This window comes from Notamacropus eugenii, chromosome 4, assembly GCF_028372415.1.
Source record: "Notamacropus eugenii isolate mMacEug1 chromosome 4, mMacEug1.pri_v2, whole genome shotgun sequence".
Classification (NCBI taxonomy): Eukaryota; Metazoa; Chordata; class Mammalia; order Diprotodontia; family Macropodidae; genus Notamacropus; species Notamacropus eugenii.
This window is the reverse complement of record NC_092875.1, coordinates 76,735,713-76,758,059: the sequence shown is the minus strand read 5'-3', so window position 1 is coordinate 76,758,059 and position 22,347 is coordinate 76,735,713. Positions and strand designations below refer to the sequence as shown.

General features: G+C 48.3%; 1 protein-coding gene across 7 annotated transcripts in view; it reads right to left on the bottom strand.

The window, feature by feature from the left end:
* ADGRL1 (adhesion G protein-coupled receptor L1) overlaps window positions 1–11,608 on the bottom strand; it is a 63,497-nt gene extending 51,889 nt beyond the window's left edge. For 5 of the 7 annotated variants that reach the window (XM_072602109.1, XM_072602096.1, XM_072602097.1 and 2 more), the window contains exon 1: window positions 10,625–10,809. The gene's annotated coding sequence lies outside the window, so the exon portion shown is untranslated. Of the gene's footprint in view, window positions 1–10,624; window positions 10,810–11,506 lie in introns of those variants that run through there. The other 2 variants (XM_072602101.1, XM_072602102.1) reach the window with 2 other exon arrangements.
* Window positions 11,609–22,347: the final 10,739 nt, after the last annotated feature.

Genomic DNA, 22,347 nt, shown 5'->3' with positions numbered 1-22,347 from the left:
TCACCTTGCCTTTCTTCCCTGGGCTTCCTAGGGAACCAATTTAATTAAATTCAAGAAACATTTATTAAGTGCCTATGATATGGAAGGCACCATGCTAGTCATTGCAAATGCAAACACACACACACACACACACACACACACACACACACACACACACAACAATCAATCCCTGACCTCAAAGAGCTTATATTCCACTCCAGTTCACTTGAGTCCAACCATCTTAATGGGGGGTGAGGGAGAGGGGGAAGAGAGAGAGGTAAGCTTAAGACAGGATACCTGGAATTGGAAAGAAAATGGGTATTGAGGAAGAGATCAAACTGTAAGGGCTGATAGGTCTCCTTGCTTTCAGGTCTCTTTTCATTCATCTCCTTCCTCAACCCATCCGTTATCGATCATATTAGTTCTCTGAAAACCCTGCTTTGCACTGGTTACTTCACCTCCTCCTCTATTTCCATCCTCTTTACTTAGGGTTTCAATGGTTCCATGTTGGAAAAGCAAATTGTGGGACATATGTCTAAGATCAAGCCCAGACTCCTTGGGTTGCCATTCCAAACTCTCCCGTCCCCATCGACCCTGAACCAACCTCTCACAAATTTTCTTTCCAGTCTTCCTGTCCAGCCAGAATCCCAGATTCTCAAGACTAGATAGGGCCTGTGTAGTGAGTGCTATCTTATACCTATATCCTATACCCCTCTCATACTACCCTCCCCAGTAACTTCTTCTCCAGCCTCCAATGGACACAGCCCCAATGCCTGATATTTCACTATCTCTCAAAGACACCTATTTTATTTGTCCATTTGGGTAACCTCTGATCTGCCTCTCTGCCAGTTCCTTGTCCCCTTCCTCTACTTCCTAGCTCTGACCCCTTTGGACCAAAACAAGTCAAATCCAGTCAAGTACTGGAAGACAAAGATTATGTTCCCCCTCAATCTTCTGCTCTTAAACATACTCAGTTCCTTCAACTGAGATGGAAGCAAACCTCACATAGGATCCAAAGCCAGAAAACCTGGGTTCACATCCTTGTGCTGTCATTTGCCATCTGTATGACCCTAACCAAGTCATTTCACCTCGGGGCGCCTCGTTATTCTCAACTGTAAAACAAAGTGGTTGCAGTAGACAACCTCTACAATCCCTTCCAGCCTTATACCTGTGGTTCTTATTTGACATGATTTCAAGCCCCTTTGCCATTCTGGTTGCCATTCTCTAGATATAATGCCAGTTTGTCAGTATCCAGAATGGAATATAGTATTCCAAATGTGTTCTGATCAAAGGAGAGGACAGTTCTGAATATCATGCTTTTAAATTCTGTCTTTTTAATTGCCATGATACGGTCAACTCCGAACCACTAAACCCCCCAGAACTTTTTGTATGAGAAATGTTGCCTAGACATAGCACAACCATCTTGAGTTTGTATACTTGGCTTTTTATACCTAGATGTGGAACTTTACATTTACCCCTTCTTCAGTGACCCATCATTTCAAGCTCTCGAAATCCTTGTAGATTATATGAGATAGTATGTGTAAAGTGCTTAGCACAGTGAGTGGCACATGGTAGGCATTATATAAATACTTATCTCTTTTCCTTCTTTTATGATTCAGTTATCTAATGGGTTAACTCTCTCTTCCAGCTTCATGTTATCTGGAATTTTCATAAGCATTACAGCTATGCTCTAACCAAGGGCTTCTTAACCTGGAATTCATGGAATCCTGGCCCTTGGATAGATTTCTGGAGGTCCATGAACTTGAACGGGAAATATATTATTTTCACTAACCTTTGGTTTCCTCGGCCATCTCGTGTATTGTTTTATGCATTAAAAAATGTGATTCTCAGAAGGGGTCCATTGGTTTCACCTGACTGATTGCCAAGGGGATCCATGATACACAAAAAAATGAAGAACCCTTGGTCTAGCCCAACTGAGTTAGTGTTTGTTCCCCAAATGAACCAGATGCCCACCTGCTTCTATGTTTTTGTTCAAGATATTCACTATGCCTGCAATGCCCTCCTTCCCCTTTTCTGTCTATTAAATTTCTACCCATCCTTTAAAATTTCACTCAAATTCTACTTCCTCCCTAATTAATACAACTGACCAAACATTTATGAAGTGCCTGACAAGTGGAAGGCAGTATGCTAGGCCTAAAACTAACACAAGGAGCATATCTTCTACTGGAGCATCACAGCCAGGTGGTGCATTAATTAGGACACTGGGCCTGGAATCGGGAAGACCTGAGTTCAAATTCATCTTCACCTGGGTGACTCTGGGCAAGCTGTTTAACCTTTGCCTGCCTCAGTTTTCTCATCTCTAAAATAATAATAGCACCTACCTCAGAGGGTTGTTGTGAAGACCAAATGAGATAATATTTGTAAAGAGCTTAGCACAATGCCCAGCACTTAGTAGGTACTTAATCAATGCTTATTTCCTTCTACAACATGAATATGTTTGTCCTTGGTCAATAACTATCTTCCCATTTGGACCTCACATATTAGTCTGCTTCATACCCCATTTAGCACTCATATAATATTGGGTATTATAGGCATGTGTTTGTGTGTTATCCTCTTATTAGACTGTGAACTCCATGAAGGCAGGGAAATAAATTTCATTTTACTCTCAGCACCCTAGCACAGCATTTCTATATACAGCAGGGACTAAATATATAATGTGTGAATTAATCTAGGGGCAGCTAAGCAGTATAGTGAATAGAGTTTTGGCCTTGGAGTCAGGAAGGCTCATCTTCATGAGTTAGAAGCCATCCTCAAACACTTACTAGCTGTGTGACCCGGAGCAAGCCACTTAACCCTGTTTGCCTCAGTTTCTCATCTGTAAAATGAGCTGGAGAAGGAAATGGCAAATTACTCTATTGTCTTTGCCAAGAAAACCCCATATGGGGTCATGAAGACACAACTGAGAAAAGGCTGAACAACAACAAAGAAATTAATCTAAGATTTCATCCAAATCATGGATAAAGAGTGATGAGGCCCATAGGTTCACAGATCTTAAAACTAAGAAGTACCTTAGAGATGATTGAATCAGCCCCTTACTTTACAGATGTGATCAAGGGCATCCAGAGTCATTAAGTGATTGGTCCAAGGTCATGCTAGTAGCAAGCAGCAGAGTCGAGATTTGAAGCTAGGTCCTGTTGGACTACAGAACCAATATTCTTTCTGTTAGCCTATTAATGTACTCATTGGGCTCACCCCTCCACAGAGGACCCACTTATTCCAGTCTTTGCTCATAACACTCCCTCAATTCTTTGGAGCCTTCCAAATCCAGTCCAAGTCACATCTGCTCCAAGACTAACTCAGAAGGCCTACAGGACTCTCTCTGGAGACCAGTTTCCTCTCAGAACCCTCGCCATTCCCAAGCAGCTCATTAAGATACAGAACATCCCTTTGTACTGTTCTCTGAATGTTCCAGATGTGAGTCTAAGTGACCCCCGCCTCCAAATTAACATAAGCTCCTTAAGATGCAAGGATGCGTTTTTTCCCTCTGGTCTCCTTGACCCAGTCTGTTTGTACTCTGGCACAGCTCTGAGCATATTAGGGAGCTCAGTTGACTGGAACTGAAGACAATGGGAGGAGCTGTTGCTTATATCTCTCCTCTCTCCCACCCAAGCCATTCACTTACCCATTCAGTGCACTTGCCCTCTGCATGGTAGGAAAGCTCACCATTCTAGTCTTCTTAGAGTTTTCAGTTATAGCATTATAGAATCTAGACCTAGAAAGGTTCTTGGAGATTGTTTTGGGTCCAACCCCTTCATCATTCAAAGGAGGAAACCGAAGCTCAGAGAAGGATTGTGGATTGGACCGCGGAGACCATTTTATAAGTGAGAATACTGAGGCCCAGGGAAGTAAAGTAACTTCCCCAAGATCACATGGGCAGTGAAATTCAGAGAAAGGATTTGGATGGGAATTCCCGAGGGTCTCACAAGAGGTCAGAGGCAGTTTATTAAGCATCTACTAGGTGAAAGCCACTGCACAAAGTGCCAAGCGTGTTCCCAGGTGGGAGGTAAGGTCATTTCTGAGTGGGGGTGGGGATGAATCAAGGAAGTCCTCTTAGAGTAGTTGGGGCTTGACTAGGTCCTTGAAGACTTTGGTTTCAGAAGGGCAGAGGATGGAGGGGCATAGTTCCAGGTTTCAGGTTAGGGAACATGACCCACAGGGAGAAGGATAAGATTTCGGGGTGTAGTAAGGACAGTAAGGATAATGGTGTGGTTGTAGCAAAGAAGACACAGAGGACTTGAAGGGGGCGGATGACCTAGGATAAAGTTCAGGATTCACTCTAGAAACTGGGAAAGGGAAAGATGGCAAGAAGGAGTAACGAAGGAGAAATGCAGAGGCTTGGTGTCAGGCAGAGAAAGAAGAGGTGAGATGAACCAAGCAAACACTTACTGCCTTACTTGGTCCCCTAAACCCTTTAGATGACCCTCATTACTATGGGCTACAGGAAAGATGACATGAAGTAGAGGGCAGTGACTCCAGAGTTGCCTTGACTGGGCTAAGGTATCTCAGTCCCTGGGCATCTTTTGCTCAGCCTTGCTCCCAATCTGACTGACTGCTAGGAAGCAAGGGACATGTAGCTTCTCCATCTACTTCTGATGCAAGTCTTTATCCTGGGGGAAATCTACTGCTGGTCACAGGTCCCTTAGTTCATCCCAGGAAGGGAATATAGAGCAGAGAGCAAGGAGGGAGAAGGAGTAGTGGGAGCCTCCCCTAATTCCTGAGAGAAGATGTAGAGTCTAGACCTTCTGGATTTGGTTATCTGAGGATGGGCCCAAGGGTCCTTCTATAGTTTTATTCTTTCCTTTCTCCTTGGGAAATTTCTTCTCTGGGGTCAGGTCAGAGCTAGAAGGGACCTTAGAGATCATGGACTATCACCCCTTCATTTGAAAGTAGATGAAACTAAGGCCCAAGAAAAGAAAAGAATTTGCCCAAGGTCACAGAAATAAGTAGCAGAGGCAGGATCTGAATCCAGGACCTCTGACCCCAAATCAGAGCTCTTTGTCCTACATCTTCTTTCCTTTTCTCTGCCTCATGCTTCTGCCCCAGGAACAGGAGAGCAGGGCTGGCATTTTGAGTTAGACATTTACAAATGGAGTCCTGGTTCTACCCAGATACAATCTACAGGGATAATGCCCCCTCTTCCTCCTCTGCCCTAACCAATGTCCCTTTTGGCTCCCAGAGATCTTTCTGATCCTGGTAGAGGTGGTGATGGAAGGTAGTTCTCTCTTGGAAGTATAGGATTGGGGCAGGTGGGTGACAGTGGACAGAGCACTAACCCTGGAGTCAAATCCAGCCTCAAATACCTACTAGCTGTGTGACCCTGGGCAAGTCACTTAACCCCCCTGTTGACCTCAAAAAAAAAAAAAAGTCTAGGATTTAGAGTTGGAAAGACATTAGGGATCACTTTATCCAAGCCTCTCATCTTAGAGAGAACACTGAGGCCTGGAGGGGTTAACTGATCTACCCAACATCACACAGCTAGAAAGAAACAAGGGCAGGATTTGAATCCAAGTACTTTGACTCCAAATCCAGTGCTTTTTTTATTATACCACACCCCCATGGGCAAGCCATGCTCCCCACTGAGGAAGGTGAGAGGATCAAGGCAGGATTTTGTGTGCCCAATCTGATCCAGTCCTGGTCTTTCATTTTTAACAGTCTTTAACAGACATAATAAAAGGCATTAACCTGCTCTCAGATGACAGACAGACAAGCCCAAGTTGGAGTTTAGTTGGATGGATCAAGCCAAAGGGAAGTGTTCCGTTCTCTTTTTCTTTTGACTCCTCTATCTCCAAGACAAGAAAGCTGGGCTGGCTCCCTGGCTGCCCTTAACCTGTCTTTAAGAGCCTCCCTTTCTTCCTCTTGCTCTCTGTGTCACTCACTGTATGATTTCTTTAAACCTCAGTTTCCCCATCTGTCAGATGGAAAAGTAATTCATGATCTACCTCACAGAACTAAAGTGAGGAAAATGTTTGCAAATCTTAGAATGCTAGAAAAAATAAGAATTCTGCTTTTTTTTTTTTCTCCCCTTCTCTCTCCAGAGAGACACAGGGGACTGGCTGGAGATGGCTCAGCCCACTGCTAAAGCCACTGAATTCTCCCAGTGGAATAGACTCTGATTTATTTCCATGGATTGGCCATTCCTTCCCACCCCCACTCCAATTCAGGGGAAGCTGAGGAGAGAAAGGGGTAGTGGAAGCAGAAACTCAGGAGTCCAAAATCTCCTGCCCCAGCATCCCCTCTGAACGCTTTCCCTTCAGCGCTACTTATCCCGCCTACAAGACACCAGAGCAGGGTCCGGGCTTCTGGTTCCTAGACCTAGGGAATCCCAGAAGAGGGAGACCCCCTGTAAGACACTCTTCTCAGGGAGACTCAGGTCCCCCCTCCCCAGGGGCAGGGGTCGGGGGAGGGTAGGCTGTCTGCTGTCTGCTGTCTGGAAATTGAAGCCCAGGACAGCATAGCCCACACTGAAACCAGATCCTCTCGTGTCCTTGGCCATGGTAGTATCCTGTTGGAGTGGGGGAGGGGTCAGGAGTCCACAGACAACTTGTAAAGGAAAGAGAGAGCTCAGAGTAGACAGAATTGTTGTGTGTGGTTCTTTTTTTCTCTTCTGAAGTGCCGTGCATAGGCACACAGGAGGAAATTAATAAGTGCTTGTTGATTTACATCTCAATTTTCATTGCCATAAATCTGGGAGGGGCCTTAGAAATCATCTAGTTCATCTTAATCTTACAGATGAGGAAACTGAGGCCCAAAGAAGGAAAGTGATCTGCCCAAGGCCATACAATTCCTACATAAGAGAGCTGGTATTGGAATTCAGGTCTTCTGACCCCAAATTTAGTATCAAGCTAGCTTCTCATGTTAGATGTGCCTGGCTTATACATGAATCACATGTACACACATGCATGTTCAAACCCAGGCAAACATGCAACCACATACAAAGATGCACACATACTTATGTAAAGACAACAGAGACATAGTTATTTACCCACCTCTTACCACCGCCCCCCCCTCCCATATAATATATACATAGTAGATCATTCACACAATTCCTGGGCTGAATCTGGCTTTCACTGGCTCAGCAGGTAGCCCTCTAGGTTAGATAGCCTATCTGCCTCCTTCTTAAGCTTTCCCCTCCTAAGATTCTCCATGCCCTAGGGTTCCTGACCAGTAGCTCACGACCCTTCTTTGGGGAATCGAGACAGTTTGCCTCTTGGTCCTCTATCCTCATATTCACAGAAGGGCTCAAGGGCATGAGAGAATATGCCCACTTTGCCCAGAGAAGCATAGGACCTACTGGGTATTCCCAGCCACATAAGTGGAGGAAGGTATTCACATAAAAAAGCTCATCATGCCACCTAAGGGTGTGGGGTCAGGAGTTCCCATCACACACTGTTCACAGTAGTCACCATCTATAAGGTTGGGAGTGGGAGAAGAAGGGAGGAGGGTCAGCAAGCAGAAAGGGAAGGAAAGAGATGACCACCGAATCACTAGAATGAGAGTGGAAGAGGCCCACGCATGTGTGTGCACACGTATGTGGTGGCATGTGTGTGTGCATGGGTACTGACTGTCGCTGGCAAGGGATCGAATTAGTTCCTTTTCCCTCTTTCCAGATGATTTTTCATCTCTGTAATTAATGGGCAAGTCAGCGCTGAACGGCATGGCAGGCAAATTGCTAGTTAGGGAAATCACGGATAATTTTCTCGATATGATAATGAAGGTTGTATTCCTTCTTTTATTCTCCCTGTTTTCATCCTACTTTTAAGTAATAAATTCAGCATTAGAGGGAGGAGTGAGTGGGAGAAGAGAAGTCACCCACCCTGTAAGACCTGGGTCTGACCTGAGTTGGTACTGGGGACCCCCCACCCCAAAAGGACAACTGGACCCAAAGTATGGATAAGGTGAAGGGGGATGAGGGAGAGGGACCTTGGAGTTAGCTGACAATGGAAGGGGAAGGCACACCACCCCAATGTCAAGAAAGGTGTCTGTATGCCTTTACTCAGATTTTCAGCAGGAAAAGCAAAGGATGGAGGGAGAAGTGCAAAGGAGCTGGATTTGGGAAGGGCCAGGAAGAAGTAAGGAGGGAGCCAGGAAGCTAGCCAGGGCAGAAGTCTCTTTACACCACCCTTTGAGAAAGGGGAGATGGTCTAAGGAAAAGAGGAGGCCAGGACAGAGTGGAAACCAAGGGTAGAGTGGAATAGAGCAGCAGAGGGTGCTGGGAATTTTCTGGGAGAAGGCTTTTAGGCCACTATCTAGGGGCTGAGGCTAGAGGTGGATAAGGGGTGGGTTTGTGATGGGATGAGAGGGGTGGAGTCTAAGGCAAGAGGTATCAAGACACCACTCCCCCAAGGACCCTGGGGACACTACTCTCAGTGTTTAGAAAGCACACTGACCCTACCTGTCCTGAGACCTTCCCCCTAGGGCCTCAGCCTCTCATTGAGTGACAGGGGGCTTATTATATGGGGAATATGATATAGGGAGGGAGAGAAGGAAAGAAGCAGCCATATTGGCATCCATTTTATCCCCCACGCCCCAGTGTCCACACCCCACATGTTTGGAGATGGAAAGACAGAGCTATGAGGTACAGGGCAGGGGAGAAATAAAGGAAAGGATGGGGTCATAGGATTTAGAATAACTTTGATTTCAAACCCTTCATTTGACAAAAGAGAAAACCGAGACCCCAAAAAAGGGACTTCCCTAAGGGCTTGGGGAATAGGTTGGGGTCAGGATGTAGATTCTCAAAAGGAAGAAGAGACAGAGATGAATCTTTATGGCCAGAATCCTGCCACCCATTTCACTCCATACACTGAAGTGATTTCCTCATGGGGCAGATCCTCTGGAATGGGGAGAAGAAACAAGACACCAGGGATCTCTCTCCAAACATGGGGAGAAGGGAGTCTGCCCTGTTTGGCAGGAGATTGTGGGGGAGGTGATTGGCAGGGGCATTTACTTGGTTTTGGACGTGTGGGGGGTTGAAGCAGAGGTGGTATATGTCTGTATTCTATCTGTGTATGTCCTTTCCTCCTACTAAACCATAACCTTTTTTTTCATCTTTGTAACCCTAATGGAATACAAGGCCTTGCACTCCTATATGTTGCTTAATAATGGTTTGTTAAATTTTCCACATATGTACAAAAATTGAGGTGTGTGTTGGAACAATGAGACCTTTATATGGGTTTGGAAGGGTTCGATTTGTGTTTCTGTCGGGGAATAAGGAGTTGAGGTGTGCACAAGGTTAGGGAATATACATTTGTTGGTGGGTTTGTGTACGAGGGGAGGTGTTACATGTACCTCTGGGAGGTTATTGCTTCAGGACACTGACAAATGTCATCTCCCCCCACCTCCCAGTCACCTTTTCAGTGGTCTTAACTAGCTTCCCCTTAGCTCTCAAGACCCTCCTGTGGTTGGGGAATCTTGAAGAGGAATAAAAGCAATCCCCTCTCTCCCACACACAATCCAGGGTATGGCTGGGGTGGGGGTGGTAGGGAAACGACATTCCTTTCGATTTTCCCAAGCCTGACATTTCAGGGACTAGAGCATGGGGGGACCATGATTGACACCCTCCCCCCCAACCAAATGCAGATGGAGGGGGAAGCGGATGCAGGGGTCTAAGCAATCTAAGGCAGAAACAGGCGATCAAGCTACCTCTTTCACTCCTCCTAGCCTAACAGAGCAATCCCACCCCAGGAACCCGGGCCTGTGCTCAGGTTTTCAGCACGTTCCTTGGGGGACCGCAGCGGCAGGCGGGAGGGGAGCCTCTAGCAGGAGACGCCGCCACGACGCCCAGACAACCCCTCCCCCAATCACTCTCCCCCTCCTCTCAGAGAAAAACAACCAAAAAGGAACATATATATGTATATATTTACATACACACAGGTATGTATATGTATATCCAAAAGCATCCTGCGGTATCAGCCCCTGACAGCCCCTCCAGGGGTTGGAAGACACAGATCGGAGAGACACACAACCAGACACCCACACAGCCAGGGCGAACACACCATCACAGTCACACAGACACCAGCCGGTACATACATACACACAAAGACACAGGATGGCAGAACCAAAGACACATGAACACACACACACACACACACACACACACACACACACGCGCGCGCGCGCGATCACTCGGATACACAAAGATACATTCAGGCATAGACACCCAGACCCAGTCTCTCTTTCCCGGCTGGTGTCAAACCGCGGATCATAGACGCTGCCTCTCTTTTCCGCACCTCTCCTCCTACTCCCCCACCCCTCCCCCGCCCCAACCCTAGCCCGCGCCAGCACCTCGGCTAGCTCACAGCTGGTGCCCAGCTCCGCGGCAATAGCAACCCCATAGTCTCCCCAGGAATAGCTCTGCAGCTACAACGCCCCCGATTCTCCCCACCCCGGAACAGATGCAAAAACGATTTGAACCCCCATCCAGTCACCTCCTTTCCAGACAAGACTCTATCCCATCCATCCCCCTCCCCCACGCCCTTCCTCGGCTCACTCCCATCCTCCGCAGAGGGGCAAGACCCGGACGTGGGCAAGGGGCAGACTAAGCTCTCCCGATCTGTGTGCCCCAGACACCTGGCCCAGGTGTGACGTCCCCTCCCCCATGTCCCTCTACCCCGGCGTGGACACTCACCTGTCCAGGGGTGGCTCGCTCTCCTCGCCAGTCCTCTCCTCTCTCCTGCGGCTTCTCGTCCCTGGGCCCCCCGCCCGGCACATCTCCCGGAGCCGAGGAAGGGGGGTGGTGGCGGAGAGAGGGCGGGCTCCGGGGCTCCCCTCCCCCAGCCCACCGCCACCACCACCAAAAATTTAGCGGGGGAAAAAATTGAATTTGACAATCCACTCCCCGGCTGGGGATGGGGAGGGAACGCGGGCTCCGGGGCTAGAGGCGAAGATCTGGGCGAGTGGGTCTTTCTCCCCCCTGGTGTGGGAGGGAGGGAGGTGGGGGGGAGAGGGGGTGGGCAGCGTCAGGGCTCCGGGGCCCGGGGCTGGGGCGAGGCGGCAGCGACACAAGCGGGCAGCATCTCTCCCCCTCCTTCTCTCGGCTCCCCCGACGGCGGCGGCGGCGGCACGTGTGAGTCCAGCCGACTCCCCCCCGCCCCCCCTCCGACGGCGGCGGCGGCGGCGGCAGCGGCGGCGAAGGGGTTAACGGGGCAGATCCAGCCCCCCGCCCGCTGCCCCCAGCCGGGCGAGGCCGCTCCGGGACTCTCGCTCAGCCATCCGCCGGGGCCTCCTCTGCGGCTAAGAATCTGCTGGGGGCCCGGGTCCCAGGACAGCTGCCGGGGCTGCTGCTGCTGCTGCTGCTGCGGCTGCTACGGCTCGAGCTCCCTGCAGTGCCCGCGGGGGGCTCCAAGAGAGCGGGGGACCTGGGGGGAGGCGGCGCGGAGCTAATGGAGGAGCTTGGGGAAAGGGGGGGCGGCTAGAGGAGGAGACGGGGGCTGGCGGCGCGTTGCATGGCGGAGGGGAGGGGCGGAGTTGGGGCGGAGGGGGGCGCTGGGGCCCTGGCCCCCTTTTGCACCTCGGGATGAAGGGATGGAGCCGGTTCCCGGACACAGCAATGACAAGCCGCCTGCCTGCTCTCTCCGCTCCTCAGCGCACCAGCTACGGGAGGGGAAGAGAAGGAAGGGGGGCAGTAGGTAACGGCAAAACTCGGCCTGGAGCAGCCGACCGGACCGGGGTCTTTGCAACTAGCACCAGTGCAGCGAGGGAAAAAACAAAAACACGGCTTGGATTTCTTCTTCTCTTCCAACCCCCTCTTCTCCCCCTTTTCCGTCAGGTCTTTTCCCCGCCCCAGGAAAAATTAGGTAGAGAGAATGTTACGTGCTTAGTGGGGGTGGGGGTGGGCAAGAAAGATACGGAACGGCTTTTTCGGGAAAGAGAGAAGGAACGAGACGTGCCAAATTTAAGGAGGGATATGAAAAACGAGGATTGGATTGAATGGAGAATGGAGAAGGGATGCGACATGCTCAATTGCACCGGGGGCATGCAAATAGCGGACTGGATTCCACTCTGGGAGACGGAAGACTGCGTCATGCCCTATGCAGTGAGAACAAGAAAAACCCAGGTCTGGATTTTCCCAAGAACTGGGACGGGGTGGGGGTAGGGAAGGAAAGAAGGATGTGAGGTGGTTGATGCAGCGTGGGCAGGTCTCGGTTGCCCAGGCGATTACTTGCAAAGGAGAGAGACAAAATGTGGGCAGGATCCAGGTGTGAACGGATCTAGGCAAGCTCCCTGCACAACATGTAAAAACTTGGATTTCTTGGGTGATGAAATGGTACTTCAGGGAGGAGGTCACTGTTCAGGAAGGCGAAACGAATAGCGAAAGGGACTGAAACAAACTCAGGACCGTTATCTAGTGTAGAAAACCAGGATGCACGCGCTAACTCGGCCAGGATTGTATATTTTAGCTGGGGTGAGGTGAGGGGTTGAAGCTAGGGTCTCAATAAATATCGCCTCTGCTCGTGGGAAGCAGAGAGGAGTTTTAGCTTCACAGGAAAAAAGAAAAACTCGGCTCTGGATTTAGCAACAGGACCGGTATCCAGGCAAAATAAATTGCTACGAGTTGGTAGGCATAATTAGGACATGGCCTGGCCCCAGATTCCCAGGAATGTAGTGGGGGAGTGGGAAGAGAAGGAGGAGGAGGAGGAGAAGGAAGAGGAGAAAAAAGAAGAGGAAAAGGAGGAGGAGGACCTGGGTACTGGGGCTTCAGAGCCAACAGTCCCTACCCCCTGGAGTGCAGAGAGGCATCGGGACCCACCCCGGAACTGTGGACTGGAGCCCCGTTTGCAAAAACAATGGGAGCCACAAAACCTGGCCCAGATGTCCTAAGATGGACATCTCCGAGGAACAGACCTTGCATGAGGGAGGGAGAAGGAGGGAAAGTGAGCTGTCACTGAGGGAAAGCTATAAGATGATAAGAGGTAAGGTCTGGTTAGGATCTCTGGAGACCGAACCGGTTTAGGTTTCGGGATAAAAAAGAAGAGAGAAGCGAGGACCAAGGAGGGGTGGGGGAAGTGCAAACTCTGGTGCTGGATCCCGGGGGAAGGGAGCCCATATCGCCTGCGGACCTAGGTAACAGAAGCAGAAGGTAAAACACAAGATGGATTTCATTACACCTGGAGCAGGCAGTTCTGGCGACCAGTGGGAAATAAGACAGACGACCTAGGACAGGGACAAAGCTAGGTCGGGGTAATAGAGAGAGAATATGAGACTTGGGGGAGGGGAACAGTGCAAAACCAGGTCTGGATATCCAGGGAAGGGACTGATATTCTGCTCAATCTTTTCCTTGAGGGCTTTAGCTTGCAGTGGGAGGTGGTGGGAGTAGGGATGCACATAATTTTGGGGGCGGCTAACACTTAGAACGTTGAGCATCCCTTAAAACCTGGATTGGAGGTGTGGGATTAGGTGCCTGAGTAGCACTCTCCGGGCAAAACTAAGGGTTTGAGACAAATCCCGACTTGGAGTATGCTGCCCTGGGGCAACAGTGCCACCTGGAACTGGAAGGAGTAAGGGTGAGGAAAAGACAGGGAAGTTAGGACACCTGGCTTTGTTTGATTCTTGGTCCTAACTTTGTACGTTATTGCGATTCCATGCTCCAGTTTCTAATTTTTAACATAGGGTATAGAATCTGGGAGGCAGGAGTAGGGTTAGGGTTGGAGGGCGACAGGGAATTAGAGCAATAGTTTGAACACGAGCAAAGGGAGACTTTCCTCCAACCCTGTCTTTTCTCTGTTCTTCCTTCTCTCTGTTGATTATTTTCAATTTATCTTGTATATGTCTTGTTTGTACATATTTTCCTGTTTTCCTCCCATTAAACTGGGAGTTCCTGGAAAGCCAGGATGCCTTGGAGTCTTTCCCATAGTGGGTACTTAATAAATACTTATTGAATGACTGACTAGGGGGAGGGAAGACCTTGGTCAGGTCTTCTCCCTTGTTCCAAAGGATCTTTCTCAAGCTGTGCTTTCATAATCTCAAAGCAGAAGGGAGAGTCTCCCTATCTCACCCAGCTCCTTTCCATCTCCCTTCTGATCACAGGAGCCAGGTATGACCTGGCTCGGCCCTGTTGTGACTGGGGGATGGGGAAAGAAACAGCAAATACTACTACTACTACTACTACTACTACTGCTAATCACTAGTTTCAGAAAACACTTCAGATGAACAAAGCACTTTCCTCACTGACAGTAATCCTGTGAGGTAGGTAATACAAAGATTATATTTTACAGATGGAAATATAGATGGTGAGAGGCCTGGATTCAGTTTCTGGTCTATCTCTATTCAATATACTGTGTGTGTGTGTGTGTGTGTGTGTGTGTGTGTCTGTGTGTGTGTGTGTCTATGAGAGATCCTCTTCTCTTTTGTAGCCTCAGTTTCCCTTTTGTTAGGTTGGCAGCGTGCTCTGAGATCCTCCGTGATCCTGTAGAGGGTAATAACCATTCCATACGTCTGTAGGAGTTTCCCAGTCAGCCCCCCTATCCTCAGTGCCCCCAAATTTAAGACTCCAGAAGCTGCTTCCAGTGACCTCGGAGTCCAGAATAGAACGGAAAAAAAATAATAACCTAATAACTGTAGTCCAGGGGATGCTGGGAGTTGTAGTTTTTCTTCAGGGTTTTACAGTGGGCAGGGTCTTTTCCTCCTACTAAGGTTTCAGTGTAGATCGTTCTTGCTCTCATCTCGAACACCCAGCTCTCAAAGTACTACTGTCCTGAAGGGGGCCTTCGCCCGAAGGTGTTAATCATCCCCTTCCCCAGTCAGTGTAAGGCAAGATTCCCATGAAGCTGGAAAAGTTTATTTTGCAGGGGCGGGGGGTGGGGGGAGGTGGGGAAGGGAAGAGGCGGGGATGGAGGAGGGAAGGGAGGGAGCCCATCTTTCTCTGCAGATCCAAAGACTAGAACAGCAGGAATTGGGAAGAGAAGGCAACGGAAACAGATACTGCCAGGGGAGTGAGAGGACGATCGCTTTCCAGTGCCTGTGGGGTCCTTCCCTTCCTGGGTTTTACAAAAATTGGGGGGGGAGGAGGCAAGAGAAGGAATGCAGCGGGGTCCTAGGGAAGCAGCTGAAAGCATTAACGTAGGCCCCTCCCTCCCGAGGTCCAAAGCCTGGACTGGAGAGGCTCCAGAAGCTAGCCAGGACGATCTCCACCCCCGACCCCCGAGCCCTGAGCGCTTTCCCGTCCCATTCCTCTCAGATCCACACGCTGCCGGGGCAGCAGCAGCAAGTAATCCGCAAGCAGGCTGTGGACCAGCGTCTCGGCCAGCACAGGCTGTGCACACGCGTGCACACGCGTGCAAAGAGAAGCTGAACGCCCCACGCGGGCGCGCCTCGTGCTCCTTGCCCAACCCCCGTGTACAAGCTTGAGAGTGCGCAAGTGTACAGGCCTGGGTTAGACTGGGAAGGAGGAGGGGTGTGGATGGGAAGTGGGGAAAGACTAAAGGAAGAAAGGGAAGGATGGGGATGGAAAGGGGAGAATGAAGGGGAGGGGGGAATATGAACAGGGAGGTGAAAGGTAAAAAGATGAAGAGGGAGGAAGACGAATAAAGAGGGAGGAGACAAAAGGGGAGAATGGGGAAGGAGAGAGCTAAGAGAGGATAAAGGAGAGGAGGAAAGGGGGAAGAAGGAAGAATTTGAGGGTAACGAGAAAAAGATTGGGAGAGGGGTAAAATTTTGGGAGGAGGAAGGGAAAAGAAAGTGAAAGGAAGAAAAGAGGAGAAGTAGAAGAGAAAGAACATAACAGAAGGGGGAGCATAAAGTGGAGAAGTGGCAAGAAAAGATAGAGATCTGAGCAAGAGTGAGGGGAATAAGGCAGTGAAGTGAGAGGTGGAAGGAAACAGGAAAAGAGAAGATGGGTGGGAGAGAAAGGACAGAGGAGGCAAGAGAGAAGGGAAGAAGGAAGGAGGAGGAGGAAATGAGGGCAAAAGAAGGAAAAAGGGAGAGAGGGGATGGAGGATCCAGATGCAGGAGAGAGAGGGAAAGGCAAATGAGGAGAGGACATGAGGTGAAAGAAGACAGGAGAGGAGAGGGGTGATGGAGAAGAGAAGGAAAGATGGAGTGGGGACAGTGGAGGTGCGGGGGTGAGGGGGTAACACAAAAGACCTTCTGCATCTCCCTTCTCTACTCAGGGAAGGGGAGAAAAGAGGATTAAAGGAATCCATCTGTCTTGCCTGCCCAGGTTCAGGTTTTGTGTGTAACTCCTTAGCTGAAGATGATAGAGGGGGAAGTTCAGCTTGTCTCTCCCCCTCCTTCCAAAGAAGTTTTGTGTTCCCATTTACCAGTAAGGGAATCAGTTTATGGTAGAGGCCTTTGTCAGAAGACTGGAGGTCAAAGCAGCTAGCTAGAACTACCAAGGGTCTGAGGGAAATGCAGTTCCTTAGGTCTTGGAGACTTCCTAGACACCTTGGATACCCCTCCCCCTAATCTTTTCTTCTGTCACCCAGGTGTTGCTTGAGAGACAGCATGGTTTGTAGAGGTCACTGGACTTGGAGTCAGGAAAGACCTATGTTTGAATGCTGTTTACAAGCTGTGTGTCTGGGAAATCCAATTAAACTTCTTTGTGCCTCAGTTTCTTCATATGTAAAATATGAGGGTGTTGGACTCTGTGGCTCCTAAAGTTCCTGTCTAGCTCCAAATCTATAATCCACCCTCTTCCCAACAGATTGGGTCCCCCTTTCTCTGTAATGTTCTTCCCTTTTCAGTGTCCAGGAGCTGATAGGTTGTTACTCCCAGGCCACCAGGTAAGTGTTCTGCACCTGGATGAGAGAGGCCAAGAGGGGCTTCTTCACTCGAGTGTGCTAACTGTGAGGGGCAGGCTGGGCCAGAAGGAGAAAAGTTAAGGGAGCTCAGCCAGGGGATGCTGTAGAGGGATTGATAATCAAAGAAATTAGTAAGTGTTTGGGACAGGGGAATGGTTGGAATAAGAGGTAAGTAGGAAGAGCAGGGTAAGGAGGGGAAGAAATGGAAGAGGAAATGGGAAAGGGAGAAGAGAGGATGAGGAGGGAAATAGGGATAAAGTAAAGTGGAGATAGAAGCTCTCCTTCCTCTCTTCCTTTCCCCTTTTCTCTCCCTCTCTAATCCTAACCTTCCCTTCTCTCCATCCCCTTTCCTCTTTCTCTCTTCTTTTCCCTTCCTCTCCTTTCTTTATCCCATTCCTCCTTCCCCCACCCATTCCTATTCGAATTTTCCTGCCCCTAATTCTATTGTCTTCCTAGGTAGGAGGCTGTTTGGAGATGGGGGAGAATAGGAAGATCTTGCTCTCTTGCTCTGAGCTCTGCAAGTCCAGGAGAGAGTGAGGTGGAGAGTTGGAGGGGGCAGGAAAGGATTGGGTACAATCTGATGACAAAAAGAGCTTGAGAGGGAAAATGTTACCTTGGAAGGGAGTGCTGTGGAGTCTGAAGGAGGGAAAGATCAGGAGAGGGGAAAGCTGTGATGTGAGGAGAGGAGAGGGCCAGGGCTGAAGCGTAGGAATGGATTCTATGAGTGCAAATCATTTATGGTGAGCCTGTGTTCAGAAGATTGACCGTAAAGCAAGGGTGTGTCACTGGGAAGAGACTTTGGGGACTCGTCGGGGAGATGTGGGGGATCCACACTTTCCTGACATGCATGGCTGGAGCATTCACCACTGAAGAGCTAATGAGCCTGGAGCCACTCAGACCTCCTCCTGCCATAGGCTTTTTTCTGATCAGCTCTGGAGGAGGACAGGCTATCTGGCACACAGGTGGGGCTTAGTTGGGGATGAGGGTAGAGCAGAGTAACAGAATTTTCTGTTCCTGATACATTGAAGGAGGTGGACAAGGGGGTGGGCAATGATGGAGAACCTAGAAATCAGTACCAAAAAACTGGAAATTTGCAAGCCCAAGCAGAGTAGGGAAAGTGTTGGAGATTTAGTAGATGTTGTGCAATATGAGATGTTAGTAGATGTTACACAATATGTTACAGAATATGAGAGTATGAAGGAAATATGAGGGCTGTGTTCTCTGGGTGCCTGCATGAGTGTGTGTTTGTGTGTGTGTGTGTGTGTGTGTGTGTGTGTGTATACATGGACACGCAGGCATATGGGAACACAACTATACTCAAATGCCTGGATGTAATTCGTTTCTGCTTGTGACTGCTTGATATGACAAATACAAGGAGCATAATGACTTACCATCTAAAAGGGTTTAGGTCACTATATGTGTCCTGGAAGTGAAGGGGGATGGGGTGGGCTGCTGAAATAAATGGAAGGAAAAAAAATCCATCTCTGCTGCTCTAGGGGAAATCCATGTCACATCCTAGCCCACTCTAACATCCCTCACCCTGATGCCTTGAAGCAAAATCTGGAGGCAGGTGACTAGCCAGCTAACATGAAGTAGAGAAGGAAAGGGGATAATGTATAGGATAGAGATTAAAGAGCCCTGTTTATAGGAAGTAGTGGCTGAGATAGGGATGGGAAGGGCCTTGTTGGGCCCCTAGGGAAAGTATGGGGAGCTTCTCCCCTGGTGGAGGGAGGACTTTGCTGAGGATGAAAAGATGGGGGGAGGGGGGGAAATTCCCTGTTTTCTCTCCCTGCTTGAGGGAACCCAGAGGTCACTCTATAGAGGGAATTTGCCTTCCTTCAGGAGTTATTGGGATTCTGTACCCCCTCTGTCTTTATCAACTCCCAGTCTTTCTTGGGCTGAGTGATTAGGTTACCAATGCTTTTACCTTGCTGCTCTGTCCCATAACCTAGGGACCAGCCAGTTAGAAGAAGGGAGAGACCCTAGGGCTAGACCCTGCCTCTTGGTAGGGAGCCATGAAAGTCTTTTGATGGTCTCTTTTTTTCAGGAATGTTGAGGACAAATAAACATGCCTCCAGGATGGAGGACGGAGTCAAGGTCAGAGGAACAAGGGGGAATGTTAAGAACCCAGGTCTAGGCCTTCGGTGTAGTCTCATTCAAGACTAAGATGGTAACTTGGGAACTGCCTTGACTGGTACTGACAAACATGGCAAAATATAAGTTCCTTGAGGACAGGCAGTATTTTCATTTTTATTTGTGCAACTAGCACATTCTAGGCACTTAATAAATGGTTATTGAATTGAATTGTTTAAGAGAGTTCTAAGGTCTGAGCTTCATAGCTCAACTCTAGAATATATTAGAGTTGCTTAGGACTTCTGTGATGACAGGGAGCTAGATTAAGGGAATGGAAGAATGAATGAATGAAGGAATGAATGAATGAAAAAAAATTGGTTGAGCACTTCTTATGTGTCAGGTATTCCGTTAAGCACCTGGGTTACAAATATAAAAAGAGACACAGTCTTTGCTCTCAAGGAGATTATGTTAAAATAGGGCAGAGTTGTTTGTGTGTCACAAATCCTTTTGGAGGTCTGGTGAAGTCATCAGACTCTTCAGAATAGCATTTTAAAAAATTTCTAATGTAAGGAAACACTACGCTTTTGTAAGAGGTTAAGGAAAATAATGATGTAGTTTTTTTTTTCCCATCTAAGTTCAGGGATCCCTTGAAATTGATCAGATCTGTGGTTCCTCAGCTTAAGAAACCCCACAACAGGGTAGGATAAGACCTTAAGGGGAGTGGTGGTTAGAAAAGGAGGGATGTATAAGGGGAAGAGGTTAATGACTATGAAGAAGAAGAATGGTCTGGTTGAGATGGCTAGAAGGTCTGATTTGTACTCAGCCAACAATCAGCAGGGTTGGGCCCTTTGGCTCAGGCTCTAAAGATGAATGGATTCGCTTCTTTCAGGAAGGGGAGGGAAGGGAACAGAGAGAGAGGTCCAGGGAAAGAGAAGCAGGGCAGGGATGGTAAGCAGATGGTAAAATGGGTCTGGGTGGATGTCTGGATGAGATGTGATGGAGAAGATGAAACCAGACAGAGGGGAAGTAAAGCAGTATAAATCTCAAGAGTGGGGCAAGCTGCAAGAAAGGGTGTTGGAGAGGAGATGGGGACATCAGTAAGTTGCCCTGGTCACATTCACCTGAGGCCTGGCTTGACTGGGCTCTCCTTGGCCATAGATTCACCCCACAGAAAATGAAACGAAGATCAAATCTGCAGCTGATTTAAGATTCCTGACTCTGAGCCTGAGCCAGGGAAAAGGGTGGGGAAAAAATACCCATCTGTTCTCCCTCTGATGGAATGTGATTTTTCACCAAGTCCTTAAATCCCTCTCTTCTCCTGTTTCCTCTCAGCAGCCTCAGTGACACGATATAAATTGCTGCAAATGACTTTTCCCGGCTGGTCGCGGTGATGTTTTAATAATGGTTCATTTTCTGCGCTGAAAAATATTCTAGCAAGAAATTGTGCGAGAGGGATTATATTCTCTGGGTGCCTGCATGACCATGCAGGGTGTGTGTGTGTGTGTGTGTGTGTGTGTGTGTGTGTGTGTGTGTGTGTGAGATGTGCTTGTGTGTGTGATGTATTTGTCTGTGTGCTTGTGGTGGCTCAAAGCATGGGTTCTGAGGACCAGCCTGTAGGTGAACTCACCTTTCCTGCTTGTGACTGAGCATGACTGTGCTTTGTGCCTAGGTATGGCCATGGGGTTGGGTCAGGATGGTTGGGTCGGGATGGTTAGGTCAATCCTTCCCAATGAAGGGAACCCTTTAAGTGAGTTCCAGAGCAACACTTCCTTATTTACAGTTCAAAATGAGTGTGCAGGGACCTTGAACTTCCCAGCCTCTGAGACAGGCAGTCATATATTTCACAGAGATCTAAGATCTCATATGGGGAGGTTTCTGGATCCCAGAGGTAAGCCTATACCCATACAGGAACACCCTCAAGAACATCCCAGGCAAGTGGTCATAATAGCCTCTCAGTAATGAGGAATCCCCTAGGTGGGCCAGTCTTTCCCTCTCTGAGCCTCAGTTTTCCTATCTGCAAATGGGAGGATTAGATTACTTTGAAAGCTAATTAAGAAAGTGTCATAAACTCTAAAAATTATTATTAGCTCCTTGAGGCAGCCCATCTCATTCACAGAATTGTACTGATTCTTAGAAAACTTTTCTGTATAGCAAGTGAAAAGTGCCTTATAACCACTGCTCCTAATTTTGCCCCCTGGGGCCAAGTAGAATGAGTTTAGCCAGTCTCTAAATTAGCCAGTCTCTCACACTTGTTCTCCTACTCCTCAAGCTATTTCTTCTCCTTGTCCTATGCTGGAATCCCTTAAATGTGGCTGTTCCCCCAAAACTCTGTCCTGGGCTCTCTTCCTTTTTCTCTCTCTGTCTCCTTACTTGGTGAACTCATTAGCTCCCATTGATTCAATGATCACCTCTCTGCAGATGAGTCTCAGATTTGTAGGTCCAGCTTTAGTTTCTCTTCTGAACTTAATCACCAGCTGCCTACTGGACATTGCCAACAGAATGTTCCACAGTAATCTCAATTTCAGCTTCTCCAAAACAGAACTTATTATCTTTTCCTCCCAAACCCACCTCTGTTTCAAACTTCCCTGTTTCTGTCTAGGGTACCACCGACCTTCCTCTCACCAAGGTTCACACCATCCAGGCAGTCTCCACTCATCATTCTTCCTCACTCCCAGTAATTGACCAGTTGCCAAATCTTGTCTATTTCTACTTCCAGATGAATAGCCATGTCTACAGTTCTCCCAACCATCCCCTTCTATCTACTCACATGACCACCACCTTAGTTCAAGTCCTCATCCTAGAGAAGTTCTCTTAGTAACCTGTTAATGATTCTTATGGCTTCAAGTTTCTCCCTCCTGCATACAGCTGCCAAAGTGAGCTATATTTCTAAAATAGAGGCCTGACTGTGGCATCCCCCTAGGGGGGACTCTACTGGCTCCCTATTGACCTTCAGAAACAAATACAAACTCTTCTGGGTGGCATTCAAGGCCCTTCACAACCTCCCTCCAATTTACTTTTCCAGGATTCTCATATATTGTTCCCTTTTATATACACTTGGTGCGAACTGGCCAAATTGGCATTCTTGCTGTTTGTCACATGTAACATCTCTGTCTTCCATCTTTGTATAGGCAGTCCCCTTCCCCACCCTCAGTTCCTGGAATGTACACCCTCTTTACTTCTGTTCCTTAGAATCCTTACTTTCCTTCCTAGTTCAGCTCAAGCTACACCTTCTGCCTTTCCCCATCTTTTCAACTGATACTACCTTCCCTCCCCTTATCTCTTTCATCTACTTTGTATATAGTTTAAGTGCACTGTGCTTAGCACATAAATGTTTCCCTGTAAGCTCCTTGAAAATAAAGATTGTTACATTTTTGTCTTTGAATCTCCCATCTCTCAGCATAATGCCTGGCACACAGGGGCTTAGTAAGTGCTTGTGAATTGATTAATTGCATAGCCTTTCAGTTACTTGAACACAGCTATTATATCTTTAAAATTTCTGTCCTTCCAAACCTCAGTTTCCTCAGCTGTAAAATGGGACTAA